Source organism: Coenobita brevimanus, chromosome 103 (genome assembly GCF_032717465.1).
Source record: "Coenobita brevimanus isolate Jiangsu-jjx chromosome 103, ASM3271746v2, whole genome shotgun sequence".
Classification (NCBI taxonomy): domain Eukaryota; kingdom Metazoa; phylum Arthropoda; class Malacostraca; order Decapoda; family Coenobitidae; genus Coenobita; species Coenobita brevimanus.
In genome coordinates this window covers 15471468-15486069 of record NC_137056.1, presented here as the reverse complement: position 1 = coordinate 15486069, position 14602 = coordinate 15471468, and the positions used below count along the sequence as shown (strand labels likewise).

At 42.4% G+C, this 14602-nt stretch overlaps 1 non-coding gene and 1 pseudogene across 1 annotated transcript; one reads left to right on the top strand and one right to left on the bottom strand.

The window, feature by feature from the left end:
• Positions 1 to 8525: 8525 nt before the first annotated feature.
• LOC145415850 (5S ribosomal RNA) lies at positions 8526 to 8644 on the bottom strand. Its single transcript, XR_013900156.1, has one exon. It is a non-coding gene; the product is annotated as a 5S ribosomal RNA (ribosomal RNA).
• Positions 8645 to 11266: 2622 nt separating this feature from the next.
• LOC145415805 (5S ribosomal RNA) lies at positions 11267 to 11384 on the top strand (annotated as a pseudogene).
• Positions 11385 to 14602: the final 3218 nt, after the last annotated feature.

Genomic DNA, 14602 nt, shown 5'->3' with positions numbered 1-14602 from the left:
AAGGAATTGCGTCTTCCTTAAGATGGATGCGCATAGGGGGGCCTTCCATCGGCTTGAATGGGGCTGACTTCAGTTCCTCCTTAGATACCAGCACATCCTTGAATTCTTGTAGAAAGTAGTCTCTGGCTTCGGTGGGTGATGTGGTGGCAGGGAGGGACAGCTCCGAACATCTGTTAACCCATTAACCGCGGGCTTGTTTCGCTTTTTCTTGCGGCACCCACGGGCATATTCGCGTTCCGACAGACTCTCTAAAAATGTTTGCCAAAAATCAGTTACTAGTCCTAGAATATTAAAATCACACATGCTTATGGTACATACCTTCAGCTTTCTCCTGGGATGTTTGTTGAGCCTTCGTCGAGTACCGTAGGACTTGTGGAGACCTCTGAAGTTGGGTAACAAAGTCTCCACTTTACATTTCCCGACAACCCGTAATATGATTACCACAGCCTGATATTATCACTGGAAACACTATTCTATGATTCTCAAATAGTTTGGAATCCATATTAAAAAAAAAAAAAAAAACTCTGTGAAAGCAATGAAAATTACGAGGGAGTATGATACCTTCCCACATGCGCTAGTTCGCCGCTGGTGTTGTCATTTATTATTCATAAAAACACTCACAGTATATATTTCTATTACTGTATAACACTTATATATATCTACAGTCTTTATCCATAAGTTTCCCTCAGTAATAGTAGTTTATTGTCACTGTAGGCATTCAATTTCTTTCAGTAAAATACGTAGCATTCACTTTCTCGTCCTGTATACTAGCATTGAGAGTGAATGTCACTTTCACCTTCACTCTCATAACTCATAGTATTCATGCGTGCTAGAATGAAACTTTCACTTTCATTACTCCTAGTATATACACTCGTATTCTTATAATACTACTCATATACATTTCTATTTACGTTCTCTACTGTATTAATCCCTCTAATATCCGAACGCCCAATATCCGAACATCCCCACTAACCGGACATAATCATCCTGGGATCCAATATTCCCAAAATGGGCCAAAAACCGCAAAAAATTTGAAAAAAATCTGACTTTTTTCCCACCCATAATTTGAAATTGCCCCCTGGCACCAAACAGCTGTTACACCATGGTCCCTTCACCCCTTCCTTCCTCCCCCCTCCCCCCTCCCCTGTCAGGGTTGCCATTTGGTAATTTTCATTACCAAGTGTTGGCCAATTTGGTAATGAAAAATTCGTTTGGTAATGAATCAGAATAATGCATTACCAAATGGATTTTTCACATGTATGAGGATACACAGGATGGAGATGGTGGGTTGTTTGTTCTCTCTGATTAATCTGCTACCCTACATAGTGTGAAAATAATCAACATGGTGTTAATTATAAGGAGAGTGATTACATGTATTTCCACTTGTGTATATAATTGGTGAAGAATAAATGCTAGCTTTATGAATTTGGTAATGAAAAGTTAAATTTGGTAATGAAAGTTGAGGAGATTGGTAATGTGGCCGTTGCAAACTGGCAACTCTGTTACACCGCCATCATCAACAGTCACAGCTTAACTCCTATCGAGAGCAGATGCTCATAGCAGTGCAAGCCACAGGTGCTTGTTTTTTGTGAATAAACAGTGAATAAACTGCAATACCTCGCCACTAGAACACACAGGAATTTACAGTGTTGTGCATGGTTAAGAAATTAGAATTTAGAGTGCAGAGGATTAACTGTGGACTGCAAACTGGCGGTTCAAACCAGTCCAGGAGCCAGGACTTGTAAGTACCCAGAATGTTTAATATTGTATAAACTCACCTCTAAAACCTCATTTTATGGTTCTTTTGCATTTATTTAAGTCTTTTATGTCCCTTATTGGTGTGATTTGAGTCTTAAATAGGTGCTATGCATGTCCAGAGGGAGTTGTATAGGTGTTTTTCTGAGTTAGGATCCATAAGTATAAGTCCATCAGCTGGGGCCCAATATCCGGACAGGACCACTATCCGGACCTGCCTATGGCCCTATTACGTCGGATGTTGGAGGGATTACTGTATTTACATTTCTATTTTTTTTACACTGTGTTATGCACTGTCACTTGAAGTAACTTATAAAACTATATTCCACTGTTCATGTATATTTACATTCATTGCTTTCACTTGCTGTTTACACATTATTTACACATTATTTACAATTCCACTTGCACTGTTTTACTCAACAGAAAGATCATAGTCACTCTCTTTCAATTGTCAGCCCTTTACCTCTTTCCACACGAGGTTTAGTAGAGGGTAAAGGTCACAGGGCCCTTTGGATGGGGCCAAAAAGGGGCCGAAGTTAGCAGGAGCGAACTGACGTACCTTCACCTTGGAAGATGACAGTGAACTGATAGGGGTGGGCCGGGGTGGCCTACCTAGGGAAATGCATTACTGCAAATGTCAGCCTCTTGAGAGCTGCTAATATATAGCAGTGAAATGATTGGCAGGAAATCTAGACAATACATTATAAATTAGGTAGTTCCAGGTGAATGTAAATATCACTTAGGCTTCTCCCTTCCCTCCTTATACATATTTTTAGTACGAGACTAGATTATACGGCATATTTCAAGGGGAAATAAACAGCGAAAATTAGCGAATGAGTGCACGTGAGGTGTTGTCAGGTGATAATTAGCCAATTCCAGGTGTATGGCACCCTCACTTACCTTATTTCTTTTTGGTATATATTATTTGGTATAAGAATAGGGCATAGGGCTTATTTCAATGGATGAAATCAGTGGAAAATTCCAGGGAAGATTTACTTAGCATAGCAGGGCCGAGCAGGTGAGAGGAGGAGGTAATGGAGGGAAGGTAGGGAGGAGAGTCAAGAAGGGGGAGAAATGGCTAAATTGTCAACAATGGATGGGAGTACAGATGAGATTAGGAGTGCTGACTAGTGTTGGACATTGGCAGTACTGATAGACGATACAAGCTACCACTTGAAAGCCCGGGGGAATTCAAAATAACACAGAATCACAAAAGTGACGCCCCGCGGTATGATCCCTTGCTCCCAAGCGTCACGAAAGTGACGCCCCGCGGTTAAGGGGTTAACGTGCGTGACCCCTAAGATGGGCTTGGGGAATTTGGGTGGAATTAAGGCCAACTCTCTGCAGTGGCCATATGAGAGCAGTGGCATCCTGACGCCTTGGTGGACCTAAAACGTGGCAGAAGAGGACCTTTTGGCTAGGGTGAGAGTTGCTGTGAAGAGGCCCAAAGCGGGTGTCATGGTAGAGTCATCTGCAGTCAATGCTGGGGTACTGGATGGAGGCTGTAATGAGCTCCTAGGGATGTGCAGAAGATCGAGGTGCTGGGGGCCATTACAGAGATGTCGGCGCCTGTGTCGGGTAGCATCATGATCTTGGAAGTGGCCTCACCATACGAGAGGGATACGGAGATCGGCTGCGGTGTCTCGTCCGTGGAGGAGGAAGGCGCTTCCATGTGACGACAGCTGGGATTTTTGATCGAAAAGGGTGGTGTAGTTCTGGAACTAGGAGACGCATCCTGCTTGTTGTCCTTCATCCTCTTCAGGCAGCATTGGTCGTAACGCCCCTGTCGATTGCAGTGCCTGCACTGGGCCTGTTTTGCGGGGCACCTCTGTGCCTTGGCCCAATGCCCCTTGCGGTCACAGTTGCTGCATGTGCTGTCGGCTGCTGGACATTTGTCAGTATGCCCATGTTTGCGTGTGCAGGACTGGCATGAAACCCCTTGAGGAGAGGGTGGGGTGAAAGCTGCACCTTTGCCGCATCCCTTCTGTTTTTTGTAAGTAGATACGCTGCACAGGTGAGAAGATGGGGCACGAATCGCAGAAGTGGCCTTCCTGGTGGCCTTATAGGAACGACAGGTGTCAACTACCTCTTGTAGCGAGGCAGTGGTCTTGAGGGATATGAGTTCATGGGTCAACTCCTAGTCTCTGATGCCCATGAGAATGATCATTTTTAGCTGGGTTTGCTCGCAGGCTGAAGAATGACCAGGGCAGACGTCAACTTCTTCTGCAATGTGCTTGAGTCTGATGTAGAAATCGGAGAACGACTCTCCCTCGTGTTGTTTGCAGGAAAGTAACTCTCTACGGCGGATGTTCTCATTACGAAGGCTCTTGATACGAGCTTGTAATGCCTCCAGGACTTCATCGACACTCATCCCTGTGTCCGGAGGGATGTTGAGTGTGTGTTCTAGGATGCGTTGTGTCTCCCACCAACGACTCTCCCTCGTGTTGTTTGCAGGAAAGTAACTCTCTACAGCGGATGTTCTCATTACGAAGGCTCTTGATACGAACTTGTAATGCCTCCAGGACTTCATCGACACTCATCCCTGTGTCCGGAGGGATGTTGAGTGTGTGTTCTAGGATGCGTTGTGTCTCCAAGGTGAGACACATCCTCATCTGTATTAGCTGCTTTTCCCTGGATAACTTTGGTAGGTCTACCATGATGGAATAATCGTCCCAGCGACGTCGCCACTCCCAAAAGACTTGGTAGCTTGCATCTGCACGAAGAGGCGGCGGGTTCTGAGCGATGGCTTTTTGTGGGGGAGGAGCTGAAGGGGTCGGAGATCCCCCAGAAGTTGAGGTAGGGTCTGCATGTACTGACGGAGGCATGGGGTTTTGTCCTGTTGCGGCTGCTTGCTGGGTAAGAGGGGAAAGCATTTGGAGAAAAGATTGAAAACGATCAGCTTCTTCTTGTCGTCGTCTGTCCTCTTGTTCTCGTCTGCATAACTCCTCTTGTTGTCTTCTTTGTTCCTCTTGCAATCGTCTTCTCTCATCCTCCTGTCCTCGTCTTGCGTCTTCAGAGATCCTTCCCTGCTCCAAATATCTGATAAGGCTGAGAAAATTTGCAGAGGTGTGGAGGAGCGTACGCTGGAGAGACAACTGTGGTGGTCCCAGTGGTGGATGTGGATCAATTTGGTCTTGGCTGTAGTGGACAGCTGCCTGGGCACGTGTGGTATCATCACACCCATCCGAATGTGGTGGAGGATCCATTGTGGATAGTGTCTAGCTGTGCCCTGACTGTACAAATAAAAATGAATTAAAACAGCAAGTGCCGTGTTTTAAACTAAATAGTGCGGTGAGTTAGAGGCGGTGGTTGGCAAACTGGCGACTCCGTGTCTGAGTGTCTGTATGTCGTGCGTGCGGGTTGGAGTGGCGAGGCAGTGTGCCCCGGGCACTGGTTGAGAGAGGATGGGTGTAGTGCGCTGCCCTACGTTCCCCCCCCCCCCCCGGAGAAGGCGACCTGTAGCATGCACTCTTCATCACTGCACTGTACACTGCACCACACTAACGCCGCACTACACTGCACTATTGTCACTGCACTAGCCAAGAGCTGTAGGTACGGGGTCCACTGGCGTTGCAAGAGGCAGGGGTTTGCTGCCGGTTTGGTGGACAATGGTGGGTGGCATCCTTGTAAACTCCTTGTAATTTCGGCTGGGTTACTCACTGTGCCATGTGTAGATGAGTAGAATGACGAAGCGTAGCTGGGGCTTTCATTGTAGGTTGAAAGAAACTTCATCTTCTTGATAGGTCCTATATTAAACCAGCTAAGTTACAGGAGCATAAGGTGGAAGTTTGAGCAAGGGCGGTAGGGCCCGGACTGACTCCGGAAGTGCGCTCGAATGCATAACAGCGATGCCATCTCAAGGGCACTTTATATTCAAGTTGCCATGCATATATATATATATATGTTGATACATGGGGGGTGTATTTATTTAGAAGAGACTTAAGTATAGCAGGTAAGTGGTTGTACAGTGGATACATTACAATAGCTCACTGTTATCGTCTATGCAATTGTTTATGTACATCATCCACTCACTCAATGTAGTGCAGCTCTCGGGTGTCTGCCCTGTCCTCTCCTCCATCCTTCTTTCCTTCCATCATCTTCTATCTTTCTTTCCTTCATTCTTTCCTCGTCCTTCTGCCTACGGGTGACTTTACACTCCCTCTTCTGTCTTTCATTCCTTCATTCTTTCCTTTTCCTTCTGCCTATGGGTGACTCTACATTGAATAACAAGCCAAATGATTTCCTGTACACCAGGAAACTATTTACCATGCTGGGTGGTAACCATATAACCAAATTTTGGTGCCTGGTGGTTTAGTGGGTAATTATTGTGCTCCAATCAGATTGAGCCAGTGAAGGTTTATATCCAAGGAGTGGTTGGGGTTTATTGCTCACGTAATGCCACTCAGGGATGAGTGAGGTTCGTCATTCTCATCTTAAATGTCAGGACCAACTGCCTAGCCCCAGGCTCCTATGCTCCTCATGGGGCAACGTAGGACTGGATGATGGATGGATGGATCTATTACATCAGGTTCTTTGGTAAACAGTAAATCCAGTCTTGCTGGTGTGTCATCACCTCGGAACCGTCTCTCTTCTTGGACCCATTGCGTCATCACGTTGTTCATTGTTATATTTAATAATATAGTGCCCCACGAATCCTCGCAGCCTCCTGAGTCCCATTCCTCCCAGTTCACCCCTTTACAACTGAAGTCACCCATGAAAATTATATTGTTGCTCTTCTCAATCATTTCCTGTAAATAACTAACCATGTCTGACAACATTTCCTGGTATTCATCATCACTCCATGCTCTTGTCTCAGGGGGAACATACACTACTGCCATCTCTCTCCTGCTATTCTCTCCAGTTTCTAATTTCATATTTATCGCTTCAGTCCTGCCTTCTCCTATTTCCACGATATCTACATTTATGTTGTTCTTCACTGCTATCATCACTTCTCTCGTTTTTTCTTTTCTCTCTTCTCCACAGTTTGTATTTACCATCTCCCATATGAACATCAATATCTTCTCTTAAGTTGATGTCTACAAAGCACATAATATCAGGTTCATGTACCCTAAAAAAATTGTTGATTTCTAGCCTTGCCGATATTAAACCATCAACATTGGTATATGCCACCTTCAAGTTATTTTTGATGTTTTTATACCCTCCTTTCTCCTTCTCTCTGTTGGTACCACTTCCTTAATTTCTGATCCATAACTCTCCAATAAAACACAGTCTTCTCTTCCTCCATTTTCCGTTTTTTACCTTTGCTTCTTCTACTAACTCCTTTATTTTAGCCCTTTCTTCCTGATTTGCATCTCTCCTTATCTAAATATTTTTTAACCCTTCCGTGTCTGATAATTTCCACGTTCTATTGATAATTTTATTTACTCTTGCCTGGGACTTAAACTTTACATTCAATGGCCTTGCCCCTCCTTCCTCGTACTTTCCTAACCTTAACACCTCTTCAATCTCATCTTGAGCTTCGTTGTCTTCCTCCATGACTACTGATATTATTTCTTTAACATTACTCAGTTCTTCTCTTTCTCTTTCTGATCTTACTGTCATAGGTTTTTCTTTAACTCCTGAAATTATTACACATTTTTTCTTATCTGCTACGTCCCTAACTAAAGATTCTCTACTTCTCAGCACCGTAACCACTTCCCTCTCCACCTTTTCCTTGTTTTGTTGTTCTATAATCTCTTTCAAATTATATTTCCTTCATCCTGAATTTTCTTCCACTCCTGATGTTACTCCTTGATTTCTTTAACCCGCCCCATCCCGACGTTTTCTGGGCAGTGGTACGTCCCAGTCCCGACATTTTTGGACCTTTTTTTTTGGCTCAAACATCCGCTTTTGGTGAGAAACATCGAAAATTCATAAAGAAATCGCTCACCTGAGGTTTAAAATACTCGATCTAGGTACGAGTACCTCCTTACCTGACTGGGTTTTCTAACAGGCTGGCACCAAAGAAAACGAGTTCTATGGGAGGGTAACTATTTTATCCACTCATAAACAGTATTTATTTATTTACTTGGTACGAATTTATATGTAGTACAAGAGTATACTGGTTTTCAAACAGTAATATAGGCATTATAAGCATTGTTTCACTCACTAACTCATCACCATTCTTGACCTTTTTTTCCCACATTACCTGATCATCATTTCTGACTGTTTCTTCCTCTAATGCCATGTAAACTTTGTCCTACACATTGTCATCGATGGGGGAATCACTCTGACCCTGAATGTCTTTATTGGCCAGGTCACTGGTAACAGGTGAATTGCCGAGACAATGGCGTGCAAGGGCAGGGGGGAGGTTATGCGGTGTAAGGCATTGTCCCTGCTTGGCATCTTGTAGAGGAATAGAAGAAGGTGTCCCGTGTATACGTGCCAAAAATCACTCGCGAAAATTGAAAATTGTGCAAATTAGGGACCTTGCAATGTTGCCGCGTTAATTTACGTCTCCAGGATATGAGTGCACATCATGTGAGGACGTGAATTCACGTCTCTGGGACGCAGCGGGTTAATGTGCTCATCTTGCATTCTTGATTTGGATTCATACTCACCTAGTTTGCTTTTCATCCTGTCCCTTTCTTCTTCCAACCTCTTGTTCTCCCTCTTAAGTTTTTTATTTTATTACAGGCAAATTCATTCATTCATTCTTTCATTCATTGCCAGATGCCATGTATCCCAGACAGGGTGGCCAAGGGCTTAGAGTTAATTGTTTTACAGGGAGGGGCACTAATCCTCCACCAACCCCACATGACACGTAGGGATGCCAATAGCATCTGGTGTTCCCAGGCGGTCACCCATCCAAGTACTAACCAGACCCAACGTTGCTTAACTTCGCTGATTGGAGGGGAAGCGGTGTACTCAACGTGGTATGGCCGTTGGCTTTGCTCACCTTAAATTCTGTAACTTCTCTTTCTTGTCTGTCACCGTGTGTACAAACTATTTCCAGTTAATTCCGTAGAATTTTGATCTCGTTTTCCTGCTCTATGGTCCATTCCTTTAACTCTCTAATTACTGCCCACACCTTTTTTATCTCCTGGTCATTCCTCTCTGCTGTTTTCTCTACACCTGCTATTTTTGTTTGGTTCAACTTAATACTTCCATTTCCCACATCCTGTTCGAAGAAGCCCTCAAACCCTCTCTCGCCAGATGTAAACAAAGCACCGTCCCTTTCCGCCATGATTCAACCATGTGGAGACTTTCTATTTTCACAATGTCTTGTTCTTTTTATGACCGAAACTGCATTCTTTTTTTTAAGTACTGTTCGACGGGACCACCACTCACACACTCATTAACATAATCACAAATAGGCTGGTCTCCTTTTCATTGCTGATTCAACAATTATTTCCCCACGATCCAAAAGGAGCTCCGTCTCTGTCGGTGACCTGTGTGTGTGTGTGTGTGTGTGTGTGTGTGTGTGTGTGTGTGTGTGTGTGTGTGTGTGTGTGTGTGTGTTCTTACCTAATTGTATCTTTACAGGAATGAGTCAAGCTCGTACTGTCCAGTGTCTTAACCCATATGTATCGTACATATCCCTAAATTTGTGAATTGTTTTGGCACACACTATTCCATTTGGTAGTGCATTCCATTGATCAATTGCTCTGTTTGGGAAACTGAATTTCCTTACGTCTTTATCACCTCTCTTCTTATGCAGTTTTTTGCAGTGTCCTCTTGCTGATGCTTCTCCATACGTTAAGTAATCATTTATGTCTATTTTCTCCTTCCCTGATATGCATTTATATACCATTATCATGTCACCTCTTTTCCTTCTCTCCTGTAGTGTTGGTAGATTCAGTTTATTTAGTCTTTCTTCGAAGCTTAGGTCCCTTAAGCTTGGTATCCATCTTGTAGCGGCCCTTTGAACTTTTTCAATCTTGTCTATGTGTTTTTTGAGATGAGGACTCCAAACTACTGATGCACATTCTAGGGTTGGTCTAATGAATGATGTTATTATCCTTCTTAGCATGTCTTCATTTATGTATGTGAATGCTATTCTCATATTTGCAAGCAGTGTATACATGTTTCGTACCTTCTCGCTGATGTGGTCAGCCGGAGATAGTCTGTTATTAATAATCACACCTAGGTCTTTCTCTTTTTCTGATGTGTATAGGGTTTTATTTCCTAACTTATAATCCCAATCAGGTCTTTTTCCACTTTTACCAAATTTGATTACATGACACTTGTCCACACTGAATTCCATTTGCCATGTACTACTCCATTCATGAAGTTTATTTAATTCTTCTTCTAGCTCTTTACAAGAGTCTGTGTTAGTAATTCTCCTTTGTATTTTTGCATCATCTGCAAACATATTCAGATAGCTCTCATTTCCAGTGTTACTGTTTATATCATTTATATACACTAAAAATATGATTGGTGCTAGCACTGAACCCTGTGGTACTCCACTAGTCACTTCTTTCCATAATGAGTAGTTTCCTCTTAGTACTGTTCTCATTTCTCTTTTTATGAGAAAGTCTTGCATCCAACAAAACAGTTTGCCTCGAATTCCTCCTTGATGGCACAGTTTCCATAAGTCTTTCGTGTGGTACTGTGTCAAAAGCTTTCTTGAAATCTAAATAGATACTGTCCACCCATCCTTCCCTTTCCTGTATTGTGTTTGTTACTCTGTCATAGTAGCTCAACAGATTAGTAACACATGATTTTCCTTTTCTGAAACCAAACTATCTTTCTGTTATCATACTGTATTCTTCTAGATGATTTACCCAAGCTTTTCTTATAAGCTTTTCTAATACCTTGCTTACAACACTGGTCAGTGATACTGATCGGTAGTTGAGTGGATTTTGTCTATTTCCTTTCTTGAATAAGGGGACAAAATTTGCTTTTTTCCAAATATCTGGTAGTTTACCTTGACTCAAGGATTTCTTGAAAATTAAAAATAATGGTTTACTTAACTCTTTTGCACATTCTCGTGGTACCCAACATGAAATTTCATCAGGACCACTTGCTTTTCCTCTGTCTAATCTACTTAACTCCTCCTGTATTACTTTTTCTGCTATTTGTATATCTGGTAGTATGTGTGGACATGCATGTTCCACATAGTCCCTCTCAAAATTTTTTTCTTCTGTAAAAACTAATTGGAAATTCTTATTAGTGCTTCACAAATATCTTTCTCTTGTGTATAAGTGATTCCCTCATCCGTAATGGATTGTATTATATCTGGTTTTGCTTCTGATGTAGCTGTAAAACAGCTTTGGTTGATCACTACTTTTATTTATTATATCCTCCTCAAAATGTTTTTGGGCTTCCCTCCTTATTCTTGTATAATCGTTTCTTGCCTGTTTGTAATTATTATACGCCCTTTCACTATTGTGTCTTCTGCATCTATTCCACAACAAATCTCTTCTTTCTTTTGATTTTTTACATTCTGTATTGAACCATTTCTGTATTTTCTTATCTGCTTCTTTGTGCTGTGGGATGTACTTCTGGACTCCTATTTCATAAAATTCACAGAATTTTTTATATACAGCATTTAAATCTTGTCCTCTAAGCTCATTTTCCCCCACGTTGAGTACACCGCTTCCTGTCCGATCAGCGAAGTTAAGCAACGTTGGGTCTGGTTAGTACTTGGATGGGTGACCGCCTGGGAACACCAGATGCTGTTGGCATCCCTATGTGTCAAGTGGGGTTGGTGGATGATTAGTGCCCCTCCCTGTAAAACAATTAACTCTAAGCCCTTGGCCATCCCGTCTGGGATACATGGCGTCTGGCAATGAATGAATGAATGAATGAACATCTAAGAAATACTTCTTTAAGTCTTGATAATTTCCCTTTTTATAGTTTAGGCTCTTTTTGTAACTATCATTGCTGTTAACTATGTCATATGCTATCCTGAAGTTATAATTTAGTACTGCATGATTGCTTTTGCCGAGTGGAGGGTGATATATTAAACTGTCAATATCATTTTCTTGCCTAGTAAATATTAGATCTAGCACTGAAGGTATATCAAGCCCTCTTTTTCTGGTGGTTTCCCTCACATGTTGCGTCAGGAAAAACTCCTGCACGAGATACAGGAGCTTTTGGTTCCAACAGCTTTCTTGGCTAATTATATCTAGAGTATTCCAATTTATATTTGTATTAAAATCCCCAGTTAGTATAATACTTTCCGATTTCTCTTCCATTTTATGTAGTAATGATCTTAAACTCTGAATTGTACTCTCTGCCAGGTCCTCATATTCATCTCTTTTCCATGTGTTTGATCTGGGTGGCATGTACAAATTGGCTACAATTACTTTCCCTTCAGATGTGCTGATCTCTACTGCAATCAGTTCTACTTGTGATGGTATATCTAGTTTTATTTCATTGACTTTTAGATTTTTCTTAGTTAATATTATAATTCCTCCCACTTTTTTTAAATTTCTATCTCTTTTCCATATATTGTATTCCTCTAAGTTTAGTGTCATTGGATATCCTTGGTGCTAATTTTGTTTCAGTTAGGCATATTATTTGTGGTTCATTTTCTCTGACATAATCATTCATCTCTAGTAATTTAGATACCATTCCATCCACATTTGAGTGTGTGTGTGTGTGTGTGTGTGTGTGTGTGTGTGTGTGTGTGTGTGTGTGTGTGTGTGTGTGAACAGTGTAAACAGTTCTGAACCATTTTTAACCTGACATATGTACATAATTCCACCTTAGACGATTCAGGTGCTGTTCCTCCATCATTTCACCCCCCTGACTTCCTCATGGCTGAAATTAAAGTTTCTTCAGCTTTGTATTTTCTGCCATCGCAGGCCTCAATACTAACAAGGCACATGGGCCTGATGGAGTACCTCCTGTTGTCCTCAAGAACTGTGCTGCTTTGCTTACACCCTTCCTAGGTAAACTCTTTCACCTTTGTCTATCAACTTGTACCTTTCTTTCTTGCTGGAAGTCTGCTCTCATTCAGCCAGTCCCAAAGAAGGGTAACCATTCCCAACCCTCTAACTATTGTCCAATTGCTTTAACATCCTGTATTTCAAAAGTTTTTGAGTCAATTTTTAACAGAAAAATTTTAAAGCATCTTTCCTATCACAACCTTCTTTCTGATCATCAACATGGGCTTCGTCAGGGACGCTCCACTGGCGATCTTCTCACCTACCATTCAGACTCCTGGTCATCCTCCTTTCGGGACTGGCGAAAGCTTTGCCATTGCACTTGACATCTCAAAGGCTTTCGATCGAGTCTGGCATAAATCTTTACTTTCCAAACTGCCCTCTTACAGTTTCTATCCTTTTATCAGTGCCTTCATCTCTAGCTTCCTTTCCAGTCGTTATATAGCTGCTGTTGTAGATGACCAACGTTCTTCTCCAAGATCTGTCAACAGTGGTGTTCCTCGGGGCTCTGTCCTATCATTAACTCTCTTCCTTTTATTCATCAATGACCTTCTAAGCTGTACATCTAACCCTATCCACTCGTACACTGATGACTCCACCCTTCACCTTTCCATTCAGTTCCTGCAAAGTCCATCTCCAAACAAGGGATGAGGCTATGGCACACCTAATGTCTGACTTGGCTCATAGCTCTGATTGGGGTAAAAATAATCTCGTTCTTAATGCATCAAAAACTCGGTTCTTACACCTATCAACTCGACAAAATCTTCCACAGGAGTACCCACTAATGTTTAATAATAGTCAGCTTAATCCTGCATCATCCTTGAACGTGCTTGGGGTTTCATTCACTTGGGACTTATCTTAGAAAGATCATATTACATCTCTTGTAAAATCTGCTTCCAAGAGATTGTGTGCGCTAAGCCGAATCCGTTCCTTCTTTACCCCTGCAGAACTGTTGACTCTATAAACGGGCAGAGAGGAGGTCTTCAGTCCTACCGGACCCAGGTTCAAATATCCGCTGAGGCAGGGAACAATTTCAAGATTTGAAAAAAACAGACTTTACTGATCTACCAGAAGACCTGCTGACAGGTCATAAAAATACCCCCCCTAATAAAGTAACAATACACCAGTCCTGTATGGACAGTCCTAACATGTATTCAGTATGGACTGTGGTTGCTAGCACTGAAGTGGTGACATGTAGAGGTGTATCGTATGTAGGAGGACTACTGGGCCTTGGTACCAGGCTGTGAAGCCTATGCCCAGAGTCGGAGATTTAAAAAAAAAAAAAAAAAAAAAAAAAAAAAAAATGTAGGGAGGCTCCCCACATACAGCTCTTCTCAATAGATGGAGTCAAAGGCTTTTCGTCTCATTAACTCTCCTCCTCTTTCTGGTTCCCTTCAACCTTTGTCTCTTCGCAGCACTGTTGCATCTTTATCTCTTTTCTATCGCTACTTCAGTATTGTTGAGTGAAGATGAATGGGAGTTGCAAGGTTTGGTAAATGAATTTGGGACAGTGTGTAGGAGGAGGAAGCTGAAAGTTAATGTAAACAAAAGTAAAGTTATGGTGTTTGAGAGGAATGAAGTCACAGAGTGTGCAGTGAGGTTGGATGGTGAGGATATGGAGAATGTGAGTGCATTTAAGTACTTGGGTAGTGTCATGAGTAAGGATGGAACTTTGGGGGATGAAGTACGTGAAAGGGTACAGCAGGGAAGAAAGGTTGTCGGTACACTGAAAGCAGTGATGAGAAATAGGGAGGTGAGTATGGAAGTTAAGAAGTCACTGCATGATGGTATTGTGATCCCTACCCTGACGTATGGAAGCGAGGCGTGGACATTGCAAGAGGGGAACAAGTCAAGAGTGAGAGCAGTGGAAATGAGTTACTTGAGAGGAGCATGTGGAGTGACGTGGAGGGACAGGTTGACGAATGAAGAAGTGAAGAAACGTTGTGGGGTAGATGTGGATGTGGTTGAAAAGATTAGGAGAAATACACTGAGGTGGTTTGGACATGTGGAGA